Source organism: Strongylocentrotus purpuratus, unplaced genomic scaffold, assembly GCF_000002235.5.
Source record: "Strongylocentrotus purpuratus isolate Spur 01 unplaced genomic scaffold, Spur_5.0 spur5_scaffold_6, whole genome shotgun sequence".
In the NCBI taxonomy this organism is placed as follows: domain Eukaryota; kingdom Metazoa; phylum Echinodermata; class Echinoidea; order Camarodonta; family Strongylocentrotidae; genus Strongylocentrotus; species Strongylocentrotus purpuratus.
In genome coordinates, this window is record NW_022145612.1 from 40,748,221 (window position 1) to 40,772,932 (window position 24,712).

The 24,712-nt window shown below is 36.0% G+C and overlaps 1 long non-coding RNA gene across 1 annotated transcript in view; it reads left to right on the top strand.

Moving 5' to 3' along the window:
• LOC115919182 overlaps positions 1 to 24,712 on the top strand; it is a 58,267-nt gene that overhangs the window by 10,056 nt on the left and 23,499 nt on the right. Inside the window, exon 2 of the long non-coding RNA XR_004061740.1 lies at positions 18,000 to 18,100. This is a non-coding gene — a long non-coding RNA (uncharacterized LOC115919182). The remainder of the gene's footprint in view (positions 1 to 17,999; positions 18,101 to 24,712) is intronic.

Genomic DNA, 24,712 nt, shown 5'->3' on the forward strand with positions numbered 1-24,712 from the left:
ATACGAAACTCTAATTACGATTCATTATTCATATCACATCTTCCTTAAAATCCCCCAGTAGACGGGTTCTCACTTATAGTTAGAATTGAAAATATTCAATTTTTTTTCTTCACTATTTTTGTTTAAATTTGCTGGAGTTTACATCCTGGATAATTCCCAGAAACATTCTGGAGACAGTTGAAAGACAAATGATTGCAGGGGTATTCCATTAAGAATAGATTTAATGAATCACTGCTTCTTTTTCTTGCCAGGGCTCCATCTCAGATTTGTGTTTGTGATTAATCAGTTATGATTCAACTTGAGTTTGATATTATAATGCAAGCTCGCAAATCATATTAGAAAACAAGTTCTAAAACATACATAATCTGTAATGTGAACATGGTTATTGTTGTTTTCTAAGCTCTAATTTTAATGATCTAGTCTTTCAACATCATTGAAGATGGGTTTTCACTAGCCTGAGAGTTGCATCTTTGCTGATAATTAGCCATTCGTTTGTGATCTGGCTATCTTCTCCCGTATCGGGGCCTGTTCCAATTTTGGGACTAGTGATGACATACTTGAAGTGACGGACCATGCCTAAGCTCTGCCATGTATGACCGTCGTACTCTGAGACTGCCTCGATCATGTGTGACGGTCTCACTCTCACACCCTAGCTCGCGTATGACTATACTCATTTGGAGAGCCAGCTCTTGAACATTGATCAATAGCAAACTCTTTTAAATCTTAACGGTAATCTTCTTTGTAATCCAGCTTATTGCAATTCTCTCTACTTTGCTTTTGATTATTGGATGTATTGCAATTGCAATGATTATAGGACATAGTGAAAGATTTGATTGGATAAGAAATTAGACTGAATAAATTTATTAATTAAATGTAAGAAAATAATTTTAAAGTAGGAAATCGTATCTGACATGTATGTTGAAACTTCTAAAGGGAAAAAAGAAATACAGAATATTTTATGGCAACACGTTGACTTTAATTTGGCTATATTTTGCCAATATATAAAATCTTTTTTCTGTTTTGAAATATCCGGTGTGAAACAGGATTCGGCAAGGGAAAAATGTGTGTTTAAAAGTTGAAATGTGCTCTTTTTTTTGTTTCTCCTGCTAATGTACTTTTATAAGTTTTAGTATTGAAATTAAATTGTCAAAATAATGAACTTTGGAACTTTGTCATTAGTGGGTCAAAGACAACTTTCTGTAAAGATCTTTAAAATTAGAGAATGCCAAATTCAAGAATATGTCCCAAAACAATTCTGTTTTGTTTGGAGATCAATAGTTGGAGAAAATGTCTTGTTATTTTGTCAAATTTGTCTCTTGTGTCTCATCTTGAATATTTAAGTATTTTACTTTCTAATGAGAACATCTTGAATGTCACCATAATGGCTGCATTGTGAAATGATACTTGAGCCTTTCCAGGTAAACCAATAGGGTTTCATCTAAAAATAATGAACAGCTCCCCAAGCATGATGGCTTTAAAGGGCAATCCAACTCTAATAATATGTTCATTTTTATGAAAGCAGAAAATATGATAATCAGAATGGCGAAAGTGTAAAATAACTCAGCACAATATAACAAGAAAATTTATGATTGATTATTGTGATATAACTAAGTGAATCTCAAATTGGAAGTTTAGTCAGTGATCGTGACATAGTTGCAGATATATAACTCTCCTGTTTGTCATGTACAAAAATATAGTTAATTTCTTTTTTTACTGCTAAAGTGCCTTTTCCCTTGGGGCACTACTCCAAATATATTATGGATTGCATATTATTATAGGTCCTCTAAAGAGAATGGACCCTTATGAGTCATAAACTCTTGAAAACTTGAAATTTTTGTAATTTTTTGTGTTGGAACAAATGGGAATGTTTTCCTCCACTACATCATAGAGAGATTACTGATTGGGCCCATTTGAAGTGCCCATACCTGTAGTGTTTGCCTTAAAAAAAAAAATCCCTTTTTATAATTTGTCCGATTTCATTCAAACTTTCACCAGTCTACTCCTTTGATTTTTTTGCTTTCCTCTAAGATTATTTTCCTCCAACGGGTCTTATTTCCCTTTAATGAAGACCGAGGGGAATAAACCAGTTCTGTATAAGGGCAGTATGGTTAGATTATGTGAGTCACCCTGAAGCCCACCAAGCGTAATCGGGAGTAACTTGTGGAAGAAATGAAGTGAAGCATGATGAAGACGCTAGACTTGATGGAGATGGAAGGAAGGATCCCTGTTGTGTCTGGCTTGCCCCCATACCATCCTCAAACGCTCTGCATCATCAAGGTCACTCGGCCAATCCTGGAATAATTCATTCAAAAATTCTGTATAGGCGCGTCTTCATCATCTCGAGATTGCCAAATAGCCCGCTATTTCTGATTTGGGACATAATGCCGAAGTAACAAATCGCGTCTTCACTATCTCGAGATTCGACCTGGAAACTTGAAACTCGACGTTGAGAAATTAGCTCGAGATATTTTGCTCAGCATTAGCGCGTATTGCGAATCTTTGGTCTAGTGAAGACGCACGGGACAAATGGCTGGATATTTTGCCAAATAGTGGGATATTTTGCGAACTATCCCAAGATATCTTGGGATGACAATCCTGACCAAATATCCTTCTAATTGCTACTTCGGTCTGATGAAGACGCAAATTAGCTGGATAGTTTGCGATCGGGATAGTTCAAAAAGCTGGATATTTGGCAATCTCGAGATAGTGAAGACAGGCCTTACGCCTCATTTGAATAGAGAGAGCATACCCACTGCGGGAGGTGGATCGAGGAAAAAATGGAGGTGAAATTAAGTGAAGAAAGAAACTAAATTCTGTGTCTTAATTTGCAAGTTACCCGAGAAATTTGTCATCTTGGGTGAAAGCTTTGTTCCTATTCAATCTGTTGCTATAAAAAACCCTGATAACTGAAGCGTCAGGAAAGGGACGTCTGTGAACTATTGGAGCGTACATGTACATTGTTGCAGTAATAATTGGTGGCAAGATCTTCACAACAGTCACTCCTTTTACAGCACCTTGTCTTTGTCTTCTTTGTCTACATGATTGTCTACATGTTTGATAATGAGTCTCTTTTGTCTTAGAAATGAATGAAGTTGCAAACATATTATTTCATACTATAATATAAAGCTCTTTATTAAAGGGATCCGGTAACTTTGTCTCAGATTTTCAAACAAAATCCCGGATTTTAGGTGATGCTGCAATGATAATTATAAACCTTTAGGTCAGTCAGGAACCTCATGACTTTTACAAGCTGATCGCCTGTCTGATTATCAAGATATTTATGATTGGAAACAGAAACCAAATTTTGCGTTTGTCTAACGGTTTTCATAACACTACAGTCTATTGGGGAAAATGAGTATGCTAAAACCGGTCACTCAAAGATTTTTACTTCTTTGAGGCACTTCTTGATCATTTTGAAGCGCGATTTTTTTTTAGGGCTTCAATATTACACTATATCACAGACACTGACAACACGTAGGCTCGTGCATCTCAGATTTAACATTATTAAACGATGCCTTTAATCAGTCGCTGTCGTAGTTTGTAAGGGACCAACTGAGTATATGTTAGAAAGTTGTTAGTTGTTAGTTGTAGAGAAATATCCTGAAGTGCAGTGTGCTGTGGATGTAAGTTCAACATCTTTAATTTGACAGTTGACTTTCAGCCTATATGTTCTATACCTCTGGTGTTTACTATATCAGAGTAGATACCTCATGAGATGTTTTTTCAGTCGCTACAATCAGATGGATTTTATTTGTCCACAGAAGATGAAAGAGGTAGGTAGCCAATAGAAGGAATTAACCTACAAATTAGTAGAGAGATAGGCCTACTCTGCTTGTACAGAAAGAACCGAAATACACATAAATGTGCATGTTGGCGTTTTAAAAGTTCATTATCACGTTTGGTATGTACATGTAGATATAGGGAGATGCTGTGACAAGAGAATATATATAGGCCTTTGTGAACCCCTAATTGTATTTCCTGGAACTTCTATACATGTAGATGGCCGTCATATGCCCAGGGTAGCCCTCTAGGAATAGTAGTATATGGACAGGGGAATGTGGAATTGTGCAATAGGGGAAAATGGAATGTTGGGACTAGACAAGTTGAAATGAAGGAATAGGGTAATTTATGGTGAACCTTCTCACCCAAGTGGAACTCATCATTTGGTAACAAAGAGCTACATTAGAATGATGATCCTAATTCCTATGTGCATGTTCAACAAATAACAATAGACCAGCTATCCTGTAAAACCAGAAACTCTAAGCAAATTTGGTTTTTGATTTGATACTATGATAAATCAACACAGCTGGAAAAAATGCTGAATAAAAAGAGTTGTACCCTGAGTGAAAACTGCCAGTGTTTACAATTATTGACAGTTTTCAACTCATTGTAACAAAATGTTATGTGGCTTATGCCATTTCAGTAGTTCAACCCCCCTTTTTATATTCTATTTATCTCTGAATATAAAAATGTAGGTTAAATGCTAAGCTCTGTGGTGATAATCATTGTATACTTGATTTTTTAATAGCAAACATAGGCAAGAAATTTTGGTTTAAAAGGTTGGCTTTCTCCAGCTTTGCTAAAGATGAATGAATGAATGAAGTCTGAAATGAGAGAATTGAATGCTGTCAATCTCTGTGGACCACACAGTAATGTTATGAAGAGGCAATTGTTTATGTGATTTAGATGTGGTATGGAATGCCACAGGAGATTAGCTGTTTGAGGTTATCTTGCGATAACAACTGCCTATCAGAGAGTGTGACATAATGACAGCTCATTTTAAAGGGAGATGTCTACCCTGATATTCAGTTGGTAATATTAGAAGCAGGAAAATTAGAAGAACAGGACAGGGATAGTTTGAGAAAAATCCTATTAAAAATAGGAAAGTTATGAATTTTTAGATTTGTCATCAATTAAACACAAATTGGCAACTCTGTGACGTATATTGTGAGGTTGCCTCCCATTTGCTCTGTTCTAAAAGAAAATTCCATCATGTTACCCTAAAAATAATTATTGCAAATATGTTTCTATACAACCTTGTTGCAATATCACATATTAACTAGTATAGTCAGTGCATGTGTGTATGACTGATAGTAGTGTCAAATTAAATGTTCTCTGCTTTGCAATAGAAAAGTAGTTATTTTGATAATAATAATGATGATAATAATAACAACAACAACAACAGCAACAACAATGATAACAACAAAAGCAATAATAATGATAGTAATCATATGATGTTTGTGTACCCAGGGTAGCCTCATAACAATGATAATAACAATATCAATTACAGTAATAATATCAATAATAATAACAATAGTAATAATATGTCTTGTTTATCTAGGGTAGCCTCATCAGTATCTTATTCCTAAAGGGCCCTGCAATCATATTATTACCCTGGTATTGTTACATTACTTCCTCATAAAATGTATACAGAAACTTGTTTTTATGTATCTTTGAATTGTATTGTGTATGAAGAGGGCATACAAGTACCCCCAGTCTTAGGGGGAAATCAGTTGGAACTAATATCATTACATATTTCTTACCTTCTATAAAATTGTATTACATAATTTTGATCTAAATGAATAGAGCTTTATTACAGGGGGAATGCTTTCTTTTTGTTGTAGTCTGAGACTAGAAAGCGTAAATATTCATTAATGAATGATACATGCCATAAAAAACTAAAACAACAATGTAGGCCCACATTATTTCTATTGTATTCATGCATCTGTTATATATTCCTTCTCTTAATCATCAGCCATTGTACAGTGTGATGCTCAATTTTACCTCCTCCCCCCTTCAAAACCCTACTAACACTGTAATAAAAGGGTGCAACTCAGATAATTAATGAGGCATAAACAACCAAGCAGGGTGAACATTAACATTGACACTGTGCATCTGCTCTGCATCCGTAATGAGAATGTGTGATAACATCAACGGCAAGTGATAATTGCTAGCCTCCAGCTCAAGAAATCATTGTCTGGATCGTCACATGATTCGGGAAAATGTCCCTGATTCTCTGTCGACCGTATGATTTTATCAAACATTATCATACTTGACTTCATAGTGGGTTAGAATCAGATTTGTGTCTGCGAGAAAATATATTCCCCTTTGTGTTATGTGCTAAAATTGATTTTGTTATTATTGAAACACTTTTCCCTCTCCTATCCTTGTTGTGTACATTACATGCCACATGCCAAACAGCCATAACGCTTTAAAAAAATTGTTGTACTGCCCTTTGCGACTGACCCAATAATCTTAAAATTTTATTAAAGGTTTAATTTTTTTAGAGATTAAAAAAAATGTTTAACAAATTAAAAGATATGTATTAAAGTATAAAAAGATGATGATATCAGCCAAAAAAAAAAGCAAAGAGAAAGAAACAAATTTGACCACTCACCGACCCAGGTGCTGGCACCTAAAGGGCAACACAACATCTTTTTTTGTTGGGTGGAATTAGACAAGGCTCAACATTAAACAGACACACAGAACACATAGCCACCCAAAGTAAAAGTTAGGACCCCAAATTTTATCATTGCATATTATCTTGAAGAAGAAGAATACCGACTGTGAAAAAGAAAATCAAAAGTGGACCCCCACCAAGAAAAAGCAACTAAGGAGCCCTGTGTAAGGCCTGTGATTGCAATGTTTTCATATACACTGTAGAGCTGACACCTTTCTTGAAGATAATGCATGATACTGCAGGTTTAACCTAAATTTTATGTTGACTTTGGTCATCAGTCCTTCCTTCACCTTCTCGCCATGGCTATGCATGGTTATGAGAGAGAGAGAGAGTGAGAGGGAAAGGGAGAGGGAGAAAGGGAAGAAGAGATAGAGGGAGAAAGAGAGAGAAAGAGAAAGAAAGGGAGAGAGAGAAAGAAAGGGAGAGAGAGAGAGAGAGAGAGGGGGGGGGGGCAGGTGTAGAAGAAAAACAATAAGAGATGTTTTTTAGAAAAGCACTATGATACTGGTTTTCTGTTTTTTAAACATGAAACCAAAAATTCTAAAAGCGTTTTCAGTCAAATCAAAATAGAATTTTCTTTGTAGAAATGATGGAAGCGTGCCATCAATTTGTATGTGTTGATGATCAGTTTATGCTGTGTTGTGCATACGTAATATTGCTTTGATTCCAAAGTTCATGAATTTATGCATGCATACAGCCGCCGGAGGGGGAAAGAATCCTCAAATCTTATGTTTAGGGCTTCTTTTAAATTTAAGCAGCTTTTATGTTATTGGCACATCACAATTAGAGCGAGAAACGGGGCAGTTTGTCACGATAATGGATTGGAAGTGTGTGTTGAGAGAGCTAATTTCCTGCTTTTCCATTATGACTTTATTCCAGTCTTATGGCCAAATGTCTGAAGGGAAGTGAAGTGTTCCCTCTCGTAACTGCTCTCCACTTGAAAGTTGAAGATGAATTACAAACAACTATTTCTCTATTGTTTAGCATAATAGCGTATTACTTCAGCTTCTACACGTACTGTATGTTTTCTTTTTGTTTGCATCACAATAAATAACACTTGTTTTGTATTCAGGTGGTAGTTTTTGCTCTTACAAAACAAAAAGGATTGGGTTCCTGTATTATGCTTTCACGCAATAATGTTAGCCTACTGTAATTTATAGGACTGCAGCCATGTTTAGACTTTTCACAGAAAACCATCAAAACAAAGCTACTGTAAACAAATGGCAAGTTGAAATATTATTTGGGGTAAAAAACATATTGTGTACTGTAGTGTATTGTGTGTAAGTTAAAAGGTTTCAAAACATATAGCATATACAACTTTTCTCATGCTATTTTGCTGCTGAAGATGTTTGAACTTTGAAGTGCTAAGGGGGGGGGGGAGGCTGGTGCAGGCTCATCATATGATGTTGTAAATAATACAGATTGTCTGTTTGATGAGATACATTGAAAGACATCTAGGAGTGTGACACAAAAGAAGAGGATAGCTGTGGTATGCAGTGTGTTAAACTTTGTAATTGACATGAATAGGATGAATGTTGCCCGCATGAAAAGCTGACAGGCTACTTCAACAGTCCGGACATACTGTGATTGTCTTCCATGTGATTTATGTGCTCATTATAGAGATACACATGGGTCCCTCGGATCAGTAATATCCCAAGTGCTTCATAGGTGCAATTATTAAAATTGAAGGATCAGCTAGCAGCAGTGCTGACTATAATCCAGGGTTTTTGTCAGTTACTCTATTACATCAATTAACGTGATGAAGAGTTTTTGCCATTTTCCTTGGTGGCATTTAACCATTTTCCTTGGTGGCATTTAACCATTTTTGTCTTCAGAGAGAAAGAGAGAGAGAGAGACTGAAAGAACACAGACAGAAGGTTGCAGAACGATAGAGCAAGAGAGAGAGATATATATATATAGAGAGAGAGACTGATAGAAAGAGACTGATAGAAAGAGACTGATAGAAAGAGACTGAAAGAACACAGGAAGTGGCATAACAATAGACTGACAGGCAGAGAGAGAGAGAGAGAGAGAGAGAGGGGGGGGGGGGGGGGGTAAAGAGGAAAAATAGCCAGCAGATTAATGAGAACTATATAAATGAAATTGATATTTTCATATTTTGATAGAAAGCAATATATAAAAAAAGATCATTGTCATATTCTTCATGTATAATTCTACTGCTGTATGCAATAGCATATTTTGATGATGCCAGAGACATTCTTATACTAGGTATACTCACAAAGAACGTCTATTTTGCTGCACATGGTTTATTTTCAGAAAGGTTGTTTATGCCATCATATCTGAGTTAGAGAGAACCATGTACGAATGAAGATTGATAGGCGCAAAACAGTTCGGATGAAAGGTGATGAAAGTGATATCTCAATGCCTCATTAAGTGATGAATTATACCTACACCATAACCTGAACTTCTCTCCATCTATATCCCTCTTTCTGATTTTCTCTTTCATTCCATCTCTATCTTTCTTTTTTTTTTTTTTTTACCTCTTTCTGTCAAAGGTCAATGTCTCATGAAAAGTGCAAGCAAGTATCTCACCATTTTTTATGGATCATTTTCAGCGCATCTCTTTATGTACTTTCAGATTATATTGATCAGGAAGATGTTCTTGTTTCTTTCGAGTGATTATTAGTACCGTATTTAATTCCCGAAACTATGGCTTTTGTGAACTCTCAACCACAATTTTCATGCATGCAAAAGTTTTTGGTTTTATGGTTAGCCAATAAGGATCAGGAAATATGTATTTGGCAATGTGAATATAGATTATGGGAAATTTGAACACTGGCAAGATGGTGAACTTAGTATTTTCTCACATTTTAGGTGGGCCTATACTTCCTTCATGTTGAAGATAACTTTATAAATGTAGATGATATTGAAGCATTCATTGAATTCAGTTTCTTATAAACACGGGTATCTTCTGAATGAAATACCAACGCCATTAACGTATGAGAAGAAACTCAAACTGTAAGGTGAGGATTAACACGTTACGATTGAGTGAATCGTCAGGGGCCATGCAGTCTTGCAGAGCCCAAGTGTTTACAGGAATTTCTTCAATGTTTCTGAATCATGGTGTGCTGTATGAGTGAGTCTATTTTCAAATGTGCTGTGTAATTGTGCAATATGATGAGGAAATTGGCACTTTTGGTCCATACTGCGACAAATCAGTCTTTCCTTGATAAATAACACATGCCTGTACTGTATGCAATATATGTAGCTTCACATAGATAATATGATACATGCTGTTGATGATAGTGAAAAAGACAAGCTTGTTTTACAAGTGCTCTTCATAAATTAAACTGATTGAATCTTTGCGCTGCTCAAAACGTCTGAAAAGGTCTAAAAATCGCTACAACTGAAATGATTGCAATCACTAAAGTCGATTCGACAACTGATACTCCTTATTCTCCCACTAAAAGACATTTACAAGCCCTTTTGTTTGAAGGAAGTTCTAAATTAGTACTATTCTTTCAAATGCTGTTGGAATTTAACCTTTTCATTGTTTGGCCTGCAAATAGGACATAGTATCTTTAAGAAGCAGTCCTTGACTGCTAGCCTGGGACATCTTTGTTTACAACAAATCGTCGCTGTTTTCACGAAGTGACGGTAGTGAAAAAAAATTGCATTCACTTTGCGTTACGATTTTCCTCACTACCGTCACTTCGTGAAAACAAGGACGAAATGTACTACTTGATAATGGTTAATTTTAACCCTACAATTCTGACTGTAATGATCACTTAAATTGTGTTCAATTTCTAGAATTAAAATCTAGTTAATTTGATAGTTTTTATTCCTAAGTTGACTTTTGTTCATGTGACAACCATCTTTTTACCGGTATCAAAACTCACTCACTTACCAGTATAATAATAGAATATGAAAAATGAAAAGTAAATTAAGTGGAATATTTTCATGAAGGCCTGTACTGCATATGTTTAAAGTACTAATTAAGCATGAGTAGTAGTAGGCCTTAAACAGTGTAAGCACAGCTGTTTCCTATACAGGTTCTGCAACCTCTTCATCTAAACCTAAAGACTTTAGTGTGTTTGTTAAAATATCAGGTAGCATAGTGGACTTCCTCTTTAAAATGGCCTTTCAGGAAGTCATTGTTTTCCTGTGCCAGACCATGGACCTAGACCATGGACCTACTACAAAGTAGGTCCATGGTCAGACCAGTCTGTAGACAAAAGAAAGCACTCATGAAGCACCTACTAATTGAAATAGCTAAATACTTTATCATCAGTTATTATTATTATTATGAGAAGAATACCCCAAGTACACATTCCAGAGATTTGGTGTGCTGGAAAAGGCCTTGAATAGCTGCACTTTCCCATTGAAGCACTTCCCTTTTCTTATGAAACTTTTCCCCTGTAAAGTTATACAACCCATTCATTGGTCAGCTATCTGATATGGTGTATCAATTTAACTTTATATAAATTGACACTTTGCAAAGACATTTTCTTCAGAATCTTGTCACTCCAGAATATCTTCTTTGGTTATTATCAGGATATCAGGATGATCCTTTCTTCTGTAAACTTTGAAAATGCACTTCTTGTACGGTCAGATTTTGAAATTATAACTCAAACTCCATTACACTTCTTGGCATTTTTCATAATTTCATCAGTGACTTGGCAATAAAAATCAATTTGCTACCTGGCAACAACACAAAAGCGGTCAATTTGTGTGATTAAGATCTTGCGATCCAATTTTGTGCTGTAAAATTGTCAAATCATTTCCAAAGATCTATTTCCCTGGCCTGAGAAGCTTGATAGACGAGAAGAAGAAGGGAAGAGAATTTCAATAGCTTCTCAGATTTCATTTGGGATTCCACCTCGGTGTGACCCCATTTAATATCTCACACCCGTTGGGACCATGATAATGGTTGTAGTAATCCCAGGCCGTGACAACGGTCAATGATCCAGCATGAAAGAGAACACATGGGACTAAGCCCCAACTGGTGTCTCCTAGAAATTGAAGACATTTGTAGCAGAGTTGGATGGAAGCGTCTTGTTGGGTACATTATCTGGGTCAGGTAGTGAGTTATATTGTACCCCTGTTCACATTTGCAATTTAAACGCTATTGCGAAACTTTTGTTAATTTTGAATTTGTTACGCATTGCTTCTTTTTAGACCAAGAATTCGTCCTTTTGCTTACTAAACCAACTGGGCCGCATTCTGAGATTTGTTTGTATCTCAGTGACATAAAATATCCTTAAATTCTTTAAGTCGGTGTACTGAGAATCCTTTTATCTTAATTTTATCTTGCCAAGACACGCCAATTCGTAATGCGATAACCATAAAAAAGGAATGTTGTCAGATTTCACTCTCATCATGTTCAACCAATAGAATCATTCTCTACCAGTCCTGCGGGGAAAGATAGTCTGTGCATTATTTTTACAATTTTCACTACTTTTTTAACACAGATTAGTTTCAAACGCTTTCAAACGCTTTCAAACGCTTTCAAACTCAATTACAAGCATCATTGGAAGTATGATATTATTATTAGTTAGCAAAAACCGTGAAACACAACTTGGAAATCCTTTGAGAAGGTTGCTTGAGAATTATAGTCAATAATCAGTATTTTTTTCTTTATTTTAATCACATGACTTTTTATACAAACTAAGCAAAACCTATGAAGTGAATCAAAGCAAAAGTAGCCCTCTACAGTTTGATTTGATTTTATAATTAATACACATGTATGCCATTAGCAGCCAAGGTGAAACTGCTCCCTTTATGTGGTCATTCTGATCACCACTTCACACCTCCGAGTGCAGTCTTCTGTCTGAATCTCTATCTGTAGGGTGCTCCTGTGGTATCCCACATTGTTATCCTGTTTAACCCGACTGAGGATGCTCTGAGTGATGGATGATTCTAGGTGTGAATGGGCCCAAAAGGCCTGTTTTCATCAGCTGGAGATTACCAAACAGCCCGCTATTTTCAGACTCGGGATATTATCCCAAAGGTCAAAATGGTGTCTTCACCAAACTGAAACGCTCATCACAAACTAGCTCAGATGGGCGCAAATTAGCCTGCTATTTGGGAAATAGCGGAATATTTTTTAAACAAGACCAAGATTTTTTAAGGATATTATCTCGACCAAATATCCAGCCAATTGCAACTGTGGGCTGATGAAGAGTCAGACTAGCTGAATAAAGAGTCATATGGTTTTGATGATATTTGCTGTTGTTTTGAGACGGGGGTATCCTGATTCACCAGCCAAAACTTATTCATTAGTATATCTGTCTAGGGTCAGCAAATGAATGAAAAACAGAGAAAGAAATTTGGTTGTAATTGTGAGATAAGACATTGATCATAGAAGTTTCGTTTACATAGCCCCAAAACCATTTTGAAGACCGATCTTTTTTTTTCAATTGCATCTACACTAATGGAAAAACCCATTAAAAAAGACCGTCTGTGTTTGCTCATTGTGGTTTTTTGGTGAGTAGTGCGCATACGCAACTTGTCGCTGCTCTGCATGCGATTGCACGGATGCGAGGAGAGTCATGTGACCACAAACTGGAATCATTCGCCAATGTTTTGAGAGCGAGCATTTACTCGACAAAAAAATGGTGAAAACTTCTGCTGGCGCTTCTAAAAACCCACGCTCCAGAGGTAGATCGATTTGATTTTGTTGTTGTTGTGTTTACCGGTAGTTCTTAGCTTCTTCCGACGAAACAACAGACTGGGGGAAAAATTAACTATATTTTGCTTGCAGTGTTAATGCAGCTAATGTATGGGAGAGGAGAGGCTTAATTAGTACAGAAGTTGAGCTGAGGTTGATTTGGGGGGGGGGGGGGTAAGAGGCGATGAGGCCAGACTAATTATTGGTGTGAAGGGCGGCCAGTCTTCTCTGAGATTGGTGTGAGAGAGAGGTAGACCTTGGTGTAAGATGCTGCATCCCTGGGGATTTTGCTCTTCTCACCCAATCTATCTTACTCACATCCTTCTTCAATTTCAGAAACAGACTCTCTTACCCTTTTCTAACTGCACCGATTTTCATCGGATGCATCCGGACGCATCCGATGAAAGTGCCAGTTAGAAAGCAACAGAGGAGAAAAAGGCGATTAAATAGCCGATGAAAAGAAGAGAAATAGGCGATTAAATTCTCCTGCTCTAGAGCAGGAGAAATTCTCATTCTATCGGTGTGACACCGATGAACCGTGCAGTTAGAAAACGTTCTGGAGAAAAGGGCGATTAAAAAAGCGATTAAAATGGTCAAAGGTCGCAGTATACGCGCGCTTTACCGTAACCAGCTGTGTTTGTTGACTTATGGTTAAACAAGCTGCATGCTAGCTAGATGGAGCGCGGGCTTAATAATTACGTAATAATTCTTCACTTCCGGCGAGGGCTCGCCACAGCGAGTGAATTTCACCGGCAGTTAGAAACCGACAGGGGGAAAACTGCGGTTTCACCTTTGTTTACATAAGGAAAATTCAATCGGTATTTTCATCGGTGTGACTCCGATAGAGTGCAGTTAGAAAAGGGTATCTGTGTCGCTGTGTGTGTATCTCTCTCCCTCCTCCTCTCCCTATCACCCTCCTTCCCTCTCTCTCCCTCCTTCCCTCTCTCTCCCTTTCTCCTTTTCTCTCTCTCTCTCTCCCTTTCTCCTCTCTCTCTCCCTTTCTCCTTCTGTCTCTCTCCCTTTCTCCTCTCCTTCTCTCCTTCGCTCTCTCTCTCTCACATAATCATGCTGCTTGTTTCTCTTTCCCACCTTCTCTCCTATCTTGCTTTATTCTTTCTCTTTTTCTCAGTCTTACTCTCTGTCTGTCTCTCCACTTTCTCTGTGCTAGCACGGTTGTGAAAGTTTATATGGGATATATATGCAAGTAGGCGTATACATGTACTCTCCCTCCTGACGCTCTTCGAATCAGTATGGAAATCTTTGGACAGAAATGGGGAAAGATGAAGAATTGCTTCCTCAATAATTTTAATGTTTATCAGGGATAGGAATTGTTTGAGTTACCTGGATGATATTCAAGTGGGAAAGAATGTTCTATCAAGCCATTTATTTCATGTTGCAAAACGTAATTGAAAGCGTTTTCAACGTACATCCTGGCTATCTGGTCGATCATGACCGTTTTTATTTTTCATTCTTCTCTAGCCCCGGAATCTGCTTAAAGGGTATTAATTACTAAAAACTGAGGTGAAATAACAGCCCTCGTAAATTTAAACAAGTGATGGTTTGCTTGACACCATTGCACAGATCTGCATTGTTTGGAATACAAAATGAAATCCAAATAGCCTGCTGAAAGTCAAACATGTATTTATGGAAGGTTTCAATCCGTGGAGAACTGGAAGAAGACCAAGTGATATGGATTTTATAGAGGAGATGCCTTTATTGGAATAATGATACTGAGAACAATGCTAAAGGCAACTGTTTGATGCAACTGGGTCGATAATATGGCTGTATAGGGATAGAATTACTGCTAAATAATAGACCAAGTTATGTAGGCTGAATACATCTGGTTTCCAATATCCTATCAGCGTGTGCGCTCTTTTCAATTTCTTTTTTAAATTTAAAATATACATGTTGGTGGTCTAATTTCATTATAAATGTATATAATTCATTTGATACAAAATAACACGAAAAAATCTTTGCACTGAAAATATTTGGCAAATTTTTTACTTCTTTTTGGTAAAATCATGTCTAATACTGCTTTCTCACTGGATTCTATCGTAGTCACACCAATGAAAATACTGATTGAATTTTCCTTATGTAAACAAAGGTGAAACTCCAGTTTTCCCCCTGTCGCTTTCTAACTGCCGGTGAAATTCTCTCACTGTGGTGAGCCCTTGCCGGAAGTGAAGAATTATTGCGTAATTATTAAGCCCGCGTTCCATCTAGCTAGCATGCAGCATGTCCAACCATAAGTCAACAAACACAGCTGGTTACGATAAAGCGCGTATACTGCGACCTTTGACCATTTTAATCGCTGTTTTAATTGCCTTTTTCTCCCGAACGTTTTCTAACTGGCCGTTTCATCGGTGTCACACCGATAGAATGAGAATTTAATCGCCTATTTCTCTTCTTTTCATCGGCTATTTAATCGCCCTTTTCTCCTCTGTTGCTTTCTAACTGGCCGTTTCATCGTCCAGAAGATGCGTCCGGATGCATCCGATGAAAATCAGTGCAGTTAGAAAAGGATATGATTTCCTCTTCGATATCTCATCAATATATCAGCCTTTTCACACACAGCTAAAATTCTATAAACATGATTAGTATAAACGTGTTTGAAACGTGTTTAAACTAATCATGAGCCTTTCACACACAGAAATTTCGGTGCGATCGTTAATCGTTTCGTGATTAACTACTGCTCGTAAAATGTGCAGTAGTGCCATTGCGCATTGAAGGTCATGTCATATCAATCAAAGCACACGCTCCATCCAGTTTAAACACGTCTGAAACAGTTTAAACACGAATAACCTTTCACACACAAAATGTCAAGCTCTTTAGATACGAACTTCGTAACTGCAGCCTGCTTTTAGGGGTGTATGGATCGCGACTTCGTATCTATCCCAACATCGTATAAACGATGTTCACACTGGAAAAATTTTCTATAAACATGTTTAAAACTGTTGAGTTAAACACGTTTATACTAATCATCTCTAGATACAATCAATTTTAGCTGTGTGTGAAAAGGCTGCTGCTCTAATCAGCTGACTGAGAGTGGAATGTGGTTTCACACAGTACCTGGTCATTCTAGTTCAGCTTTCATATTCTTAATGAATAGACACTAGAGTATTAGGTTATTATGTGATTAAGTCACTTTATTAATAATCATGATTATTAACAACGGAAGTAATAGTAAATACACTTGTATAGATACTACCAACTACAAAAAAAGGTATATAAAAGTAAATAAGAGAAAAAAATCCCAGGCCATCTTAGGTTTCATATTCTTAATAGATGAAGTATTTGGTTATTTATATGTGATCAAGTCACTTTATAAACAATCTTGATTATTAACAAAGGAAGTACCGGTAATAACACTTGTATAGATACTACCGATATCAACAACAAAAAAGTACCGGTATATAAAAGTAAATAAGAGAAAAAAATCCCAGGCCATCTTAGGTTTCATATTCTTAATAGATGAAGTATTTGGTTATTTATATGTGATCAAGTCACTTTATAAACAATCTTGATTATTAACAAAGGAAGTACCGGTAATAACACTTGTATAGATACTACCGATATCAACAACAAAAAAGTACCGGTATATAAAAGTGAAAAATGGGAAACAGAAAGAGGGAAAAAAAGCCCAGGTCATGTTTTATTATTAACAATGCAGGGCTAATACTAAATAGCATTCATAATGGAATATGTGATATATAATGTACACAAATATTAACGGACATGTTTAACATGTCGTCTGTTTGGGGTCACAAGGGCGTTAAATCCATGTCAAAGTAATATGGATCAATGTCTTTGTGGCTCCCAATAGACGATGTTACATAAAAGTTTGAAATGGATATATAGAATTTAGAAACAATGTATGTGACTGATGTGTAAGTAACATCATAGAGAAAACAAACTAATTTTATCTGAACTCTACATCCATACAAAAGCTGTTGAACGAGTATGAATGATGATTTAAGCATAAAAAGAAACGGGAGCGAGAGGAATGACAGGAAGCAGGAGGAGACAGAAAAAAGAGCAAGAAGAAGAGGAAGGAAAAGAAGGAGAGGGGAGCATTGGAAGGAAAAAAGAATAAGAGAGAGAAAAGGGGGCAAGGAAGGAAGAGAAGAAGAAAAGAAGAAAGAGGAAGAGAGAGAATAAGAAGATGGAGATGAAGAGAAGGCGAAAAAGAGAAGAAAAGAAAGAAAAGAATAGTGCTACAAAGATCTAGTAAATTGAATTTCAGATATCTTAATTAGTCATGGGAATTCGACTGACTTTATTCTATATCATAGTTCTTTCACATTTCTTTCATTTTTTGTCAGTTCTATCATACTCCCATTTCTTTGTTTATAATGCAAATACTTTTATGTGATCTCTTTTGCTCTTTTTGCATTTGTTTTCAAGTGGATTAAACTCATTAAAGGCTTATTAGTCCACTCCAAAATAATTTGCTTTCAATAGATGCAGAATGAACAAGAGAAACAGAGCAAAACAAGTTTGAGGAAAATCGTATCACTAATAAGGAACTAATGAACTTTTTAAAAGTATGAAAAACTATGGAAGAATGAAAATCATTTTCTTTTACTGGTTTGTCTGATTTTTCTGCTTCTATCGAAAGTATGTTATTATAGGAGTGGCCTTGCCATTTAAGTGCCTTACAAATCTCATATATTATTATTATTATTATTATTATTGTTATTATTATTATTATTATTATTATTCTTCCAGGTGGCATATATCTCCGGAAAGGACAATCATTTGACCTTTTAGAAAATTTCATTGGTAATACATGAACAAATGTCTTCTTGGTAATGACCTATCTCAAAAGAAATGTACTTATCTAAATGTATGTCCTTCAGCTGAAAGTTCTGGCATTACATTTTTTTCTTTCCATCTTTTTTTCTGTAGGTTTTTGCTGTGTATAGGAATCCACTTCCAGTCAACCCTGTGAAACATTCTTGCTGGGTCTTCGGAGAAATTGTAGACATTAATGTCCTCTGTGAAGGAAGGTAAGTGGTAGATGTCTTTTGTTCAATTGTTGCTATACTGATTTGTCAAGCCAAGACCTTATTATCATGGTGCTACATGTATGGATGGCAGTAGGCTTTTAGAACATTTTTTTTAGAAGTGTAAGAATATGGTGAGAATATTTTAGTTTTCATCTTCACTGGAGAAATCAAGATTATCTTTTGTAAAAAATTATCTTTTGTAATCTGTCCAGTTAACCTTTGCAGCTCATGTAAAGTTTCGGTAGCATAAGGAAATTGGAAAGAAAAATGTTAAATATAGTCTCATGTTGTATCAAAACAAATGTATGAGGTCACTTGATATTTTATCAATGATTTCTGGTGAATTGTATAAACATCTGCAAGGAATGCTAGATAATATCGGCTTCTTTGTAGAGACAGTGTGCGTAGACCGTAGCATATACAGACAGTTCTTGTAGGTTTTATACGCCTGTAGTGCAGGTTTTCATTGTTAGAAATAGAATTTACATCCCAGGATGGTATCTGAATTACGATCTACCTTTCATTTGTTAAATATATTTCACTTGACGAGGGGAAACTTCACGGCAACTAGTATCTTCATATTCAGCATCTAAAATTACAGAAATTTGACAAAAAGTTTTTGAGGGCTAAGCAGAACTGTACGTACATGACCTTTTACAGTCATTGACGCTGACAACAAAAGGTAAAAGTTATTTTTTTAGCTTCAGAACGTAATAAAATGCAAATTGAAATACAGGAGAGCAGTTACGTATTATAATGAATGTCTGAGGCCTATTTATGGACACGGTAATGGCAATGGTAATGGCAGCCATTGGTAGACGGAGAGTACTTCAGCTTGAATCTGTGAGAGTTTTAACACCTCCCAATGGTGTCTTTTAGTACAGCACTACTTCTATTGTATGCTATATTGCTATAATGGGTAGTGCCCTGAGAGCTCTATAAATAATTTATTTCCCACCCTGTTTTCCAAAACTTTTAAAGAAAATCATTAAAGAAATCTTCTTTAACTTAGTGTATTTTCCTGATTTTATTATTTTATTATTATTTTAATTGGATTACTGATTCAGATTCCAAATCTCTTGTTCCTCAGGTGTCATTGACCCACCATGTAATATATACAGTACATAGTGATCAGTGTTTAGAGCACGAATGAGAAGCTTTCCAAATATCTGGTGCTATTAGTATTTTTTCTGATGATTGTAGTTTGGAGATTTTTTTTAAAAACTTTATATTTTCTCAGTTTGACTTTGAACATTGTGAATCAGAGTGTTAGAAACGGAAGCATTGTTTGTGCTTCATATAAGTTCAAGTTATTATTTTATTAATCATTGAAGTTATCATGCCAAATTAAAAAGAAAACTGAACTATTGAGAAAAAGGATACATCTGATTATAGTGAATGAATACAATTTTGAGTTGCGATAAATTATTGATAGAAAAGCATCCCCAAGAAAAATATGGAAGAAAGTATCCCTAATGTTGACTACAAATAATGGGATTTCTGCAAGATTAATTTGGTAGAATTTTACAAAAAACTACCCGGTAATGATTTTTAGATGGCAGAAAAAATATTATATCACAGGGATAAGTACTGGAAAGAAGAGGAAATCCAGCCAGTCTGCCCAAGCAAGCACACCGTATTACTTCATAATAATGGGGTTTGCCTGTAAAATATTCTGCTAATGATCTCCCTCTTCCTGTGTAAATGGTTGATATTAACACTGCTAACCTACATTAGTGATACCAACTATACATGGATTGATGATCAATACATAATCACTTTCAATTTATTCCCCCCGCTCAGTCTCTCGATCCTCTCAATGGAGAGATGAATGAATGAATGGAAGCTAGGATGATGCTGATAATGGTGCATTCACACATGTGTAAAGATTACACTGCTTGGAGATTGTATTGATCATTTGATGCAATTCATCATAATATTATATACATTTTTTAATGCTGTGCATCACCTATGCAGAATTGGTCGTGTGAAGAAATATTATGTGATTAAACATGGCCTCCAATTCAACCTCTAACGAAATAGCACTAATAGAGTTGATTAAATATTTCCTAAACAGGTACTTTTCACGACTTTCTACAATCTTTATTTTCATACCTGTATATGAATATCATATACATTTTGTAAATGCTGTGCATCACCTATGCAGAATTGGATGGGTGAAGGAATATGTGTGATTAAAATTGGCCTCCATTTAATTCAACCTCTAAAGAAATAGCTCTGATAGAGTTAATTGAATATTTCTGAAACAGGTACTCTTTGTATCTTTCTACAATCTTTAAGTGAAAAAATAGTACTTCTTGAATAGATGTACAGTTTCCCCATTACATGTAGCTGTATGATTAGTTTTGTAGGTCTGTCCGGGTGGGGGGGGGGGGGCAGTATAATCATGGACTTGATCTTGTTCTGTATGACACAAGTCATATTGTAGCTGTGACGTCTTTGTTTCTCCATCTCTCTGTCTTTGAATCACCACGAGAGCAGCCTGTTCCAGAAATGGAACAGAAATGGACCGATGTAATCATCTCCAAAATGCCCAATCTGGGGATTCGGATTGTAGAAAGGATTAACCTAAATAGTAATGTCTGAACATTAGATTGGGTTATAAGGGCACTGTCTGAACACAATGAAATGTATCAGAGCATGGTCTAAGAGCAGAAATATATGTAAAGTTATGAACACACACTCATGCACCAGAACACTATCTTTGAGTATTCATTTACACGTACGTGTATGAACAGTACCTGAAGCACTGTCTGAACGCAAGTATGTGTGCACATGTACAAGGGCTCTAGTGGACTGTCTGAACGCAAGTATGTGTGCACATGTATAAGGGCTCCAGTGGACTGTCTGAACGCAATTATGTGTGCACAGGTACAAGGGCTCCAGTGGACTGTCTAAACACAACTACTCATACACCTCCATACCTACTTACATGTATGAAGGGCACCAGGGCTGTAATCAATAAAGTGAGGCAGTTTGTCCGCTAATTGGCGGGATATAAAGGCATAATGATGAGCAGTCATGAGCTGATTCAAGGCTAGTACATATCTATTCTCTCGGGTTATGAATAAATGAGCGAGCGGGTCTTTTTACCTTGTTCATTTCATTAACCCTTCGCATGCCATTTTAGATTAGTTTGTAACACGTGTTAGTGAGCGCATGCAAAGAGACCTTAAGAAATCCCTCGTTATGTAATGTTAATGTCAACAGGATGATTGTTGATAATTAGTTTAACGAGGTAAGCTACTCCTGTGAGTGATCACATGGTACTCTAACTTTAGTTGGGATTGCCATATCGTCTCTACAGAGCCAGTAGGGCGTTAACTTGTCTAACATAACAAACCATATGAGTTAAAATCCTCTTGGCTACAAGCAGACGGTATCATAAAGTACATCACAGAAAGGATTATTGTCTGTTTAGAGCAGTAAGGGTATAAACTCGGATTTGATATATATATATATATATATATATATATATATGGTTGCAACCATGCTCCATTAGTCTGCCTTATCCAATATATATTTTGCTCTGCCCATTAGCATTGAGCACTGTACGGAGGAATAGACCAAATCTAAGTATATATATATATATATATATATATATATATACATACATGTGTATATTCTGCCTATAGTATAGTATGTCCTTGCCAGGATGAGAAGGTAAGTCTGTGACCATTTATAATTGTTATGATAAAGCTGAACACTGGTGAAAGTAGATTAATTATACATTTGAAAATGCCAAACACTGCAAATTTTAGCAAATTTGTTAATTACTAAAATTTAGTATAATTGTTCCAAAAATAATGTTACTTTTCCCTATAACTAAATTTAAATATATGTAGACAAATATGGCAGTAATTATCTTTGGATTTGATTTCAAGAGAATACTTCTCTTGGGATTTGTTCTTGCTGTCTATACCACTGGATAGATTTTGCAGCTCAGTCCTGAAAATGTCAGCTCTCTTTGTGTCATCATGAAAAGCACACGTATGAGCAAATTGTTTTTATCTGGAAATTTTGTTGTTGTAATTAAAGCCCTTTACTATAAATCCATTGTGTAATCATTCGACAAACATTTCAATTTTATGTTATACAAGATGTAGGAGATGATATTAAAAACATCATTTTTATTAATTCCTTTTGAGACAAAGCTATGCAATTATTAATTATTTAGAATCTAGTATTGTGGATTCCACATTCTTTGTCATCTAAAAGCAAAAGTAAATGAAAATTACCCCTTTCTCCTCCCGTCCGTCCGACATGAAAAGCTCATAATATATGCCTGCATGTAATTAAACAGTGTATACCTCGCACATGAACTGAGGGGCCTCCTACGCTTCGATTTGCCGAGCATAGAAAAATGGCATTAATTTGTTTTTAGTGTAGACAGGTGCAATATCCATTATCTATGATAAGTTCATTGATGAGCGTACGGAAGAATGTGAACCATTTACCAATCACCATCCTATCTGTTACATTTATCTTCATCATGCCATGTAGCTTGCGGCCTGTTCACACGCGGAAAGCTATAATAACATTTAGGATGATAACTTGATCAAGCTTTATGTTATATGTTTTTATTTTCTCCAGTGTGAACTGTGCACTTACATGTATCTTCACCATGTCAGATAGCTTACACCCTGTTCACACGTGGAAAGCTATATAACGTTTAGGATAACGTACTATATGTTACATGTATTTATTTTTCTCCTGTGTGAACTGCATTTATCTTCATCGTGTCGGATAGCTCATAGCCTGTTCACATGCGGAAAGCTATAATAACATTCAGGACGGTAACTCGAACTCTATATAAATTGTGTTACATGTATATATTTTTCTCCTGTGTAAACTGTGCATCGTGAAACATGGTACATAATTTGTACTCAAATAAAGCTTTAGGTGTGGTTTTGTAAGAGATGTCGATTAAAAAGGAAATTAGGGTCAGCTGACTCAACTCAATTTGGGAATATTATGATATCTACTATACAAACATGGACAAATATCTGGTACAAGTGAGCAGTTCCCTTCCAAAAAGGGTTTGATGTTTTTCTCATGTACCGTATGCCTCTGCATTAAAGACTTTCAAAAGTAGAATCATGAACAAAAGAGTAATTCATGTTTTGGAAAACTAGTAGAAAGCCTCACAAGCATTGGACTCAAATTAGAATGTATTATGAGGCCCTACAGTATGTACTGTACATTTTGATGTGTGAGATAGAGATCATTACTTTAACTGATTGACATTGTTTCCATGGCGACACAAATCTTCTAAAAAAAGTTGCTGTCATGTCTTGAAAGGATCATTAAAGTACAGCCAGGATAAATGGTAAATACTAGCTGATCCAGCCTAATTCACTTCTAATCTTCTTTACTAGATACCAATATTACAAGTCATCATTTGGTAAAGCAGAAAGGAAGTTTCATTGATCTACATGAATTATTCTCTGACCTGTTTCTGCTCTCTTTCTGCTTTCATTGGATTTAAAGGGAATCTCGACTTCTAGTAATGGCAGAAAATAAAATGTCACAGATTCACACCAAACTTGCAGTTACACTGAATGTACTGCAATTAGTGATAATTTCCACATGGATTTGGTAGAAAATGTACAATTGCCAAGTAGTAATGATCAAACGAAAGAGAGAATAGTTTAGCTAATTGTCCTGACCAAAGAGAGAGAGCAATTATATAGGCCCAACAATGGTTTTAACATATCTTGCATGGTAAACTATTAAAGAAAGCCAAGATTCTTTAAAAAATGCAAAAAAAAATTAACTGTAGTCAACAAAGCTTCAGGTCAGTTTTTACGCTGATAAACTGCTGAAAACCTTGTTGTTTTGAAAAATTGGTTTGTTATCTTGTTGTGCTTTATTGAAAAGCACTGTGTGTTGACAAGAAACTTCAAGAAAAGCATAGATTTGGATAATTGCCTTAAAACTACTACCTGAAAATCTATTTAATATTTATTTTGGGGTTTTCCCACAAGAAATTATAGAGTCTGTAGGGGGGACTACACAATGTCTCTCTGCAAAATGTGATTTTTCTTTTCAGTCTTGTTGGCACAGGAAAAAAAAAAGATGACCTATTATTTCTTGAGTCAGAAAAACTGAGTAGTCCTTAAAAGGACTGATCACCTGGGTATTCTTTTGTGGCAGGCTGTTTTGTGGAGAGATGTGTTCGTTCTTAAAAGAACTGTTGACTAATTCTTTCATGGGTATATAGTTCTGACAAGAACTTGTACATGTAGATCTTTCAAGAAGATCTTGTCAGAAAGTTTTTGACTAACTTGACTAAAATTTAATAAGCAATGTATTTTGATGCCCCCCTTATTGCCAATAATATCCTTTGTACCACTTAAGTAACTGAATGCAAGTAACTTTCTGATTACAATAAAGAATATGTTCAGGCTTATTATTTGTCTCTCTTGATCTGCCGATGACAATGGTTACTCGTCATCTTCATGTGTTCATAAACACTATCAATCCAAAGACTTCATGACAGTTGATGTTCATGCCGCTTGTCTGCATACCTTCATGTTTCAACCATCCATGCATACATGTAGGTCTCTGTCTGTGTCTATCTTTGCCAGT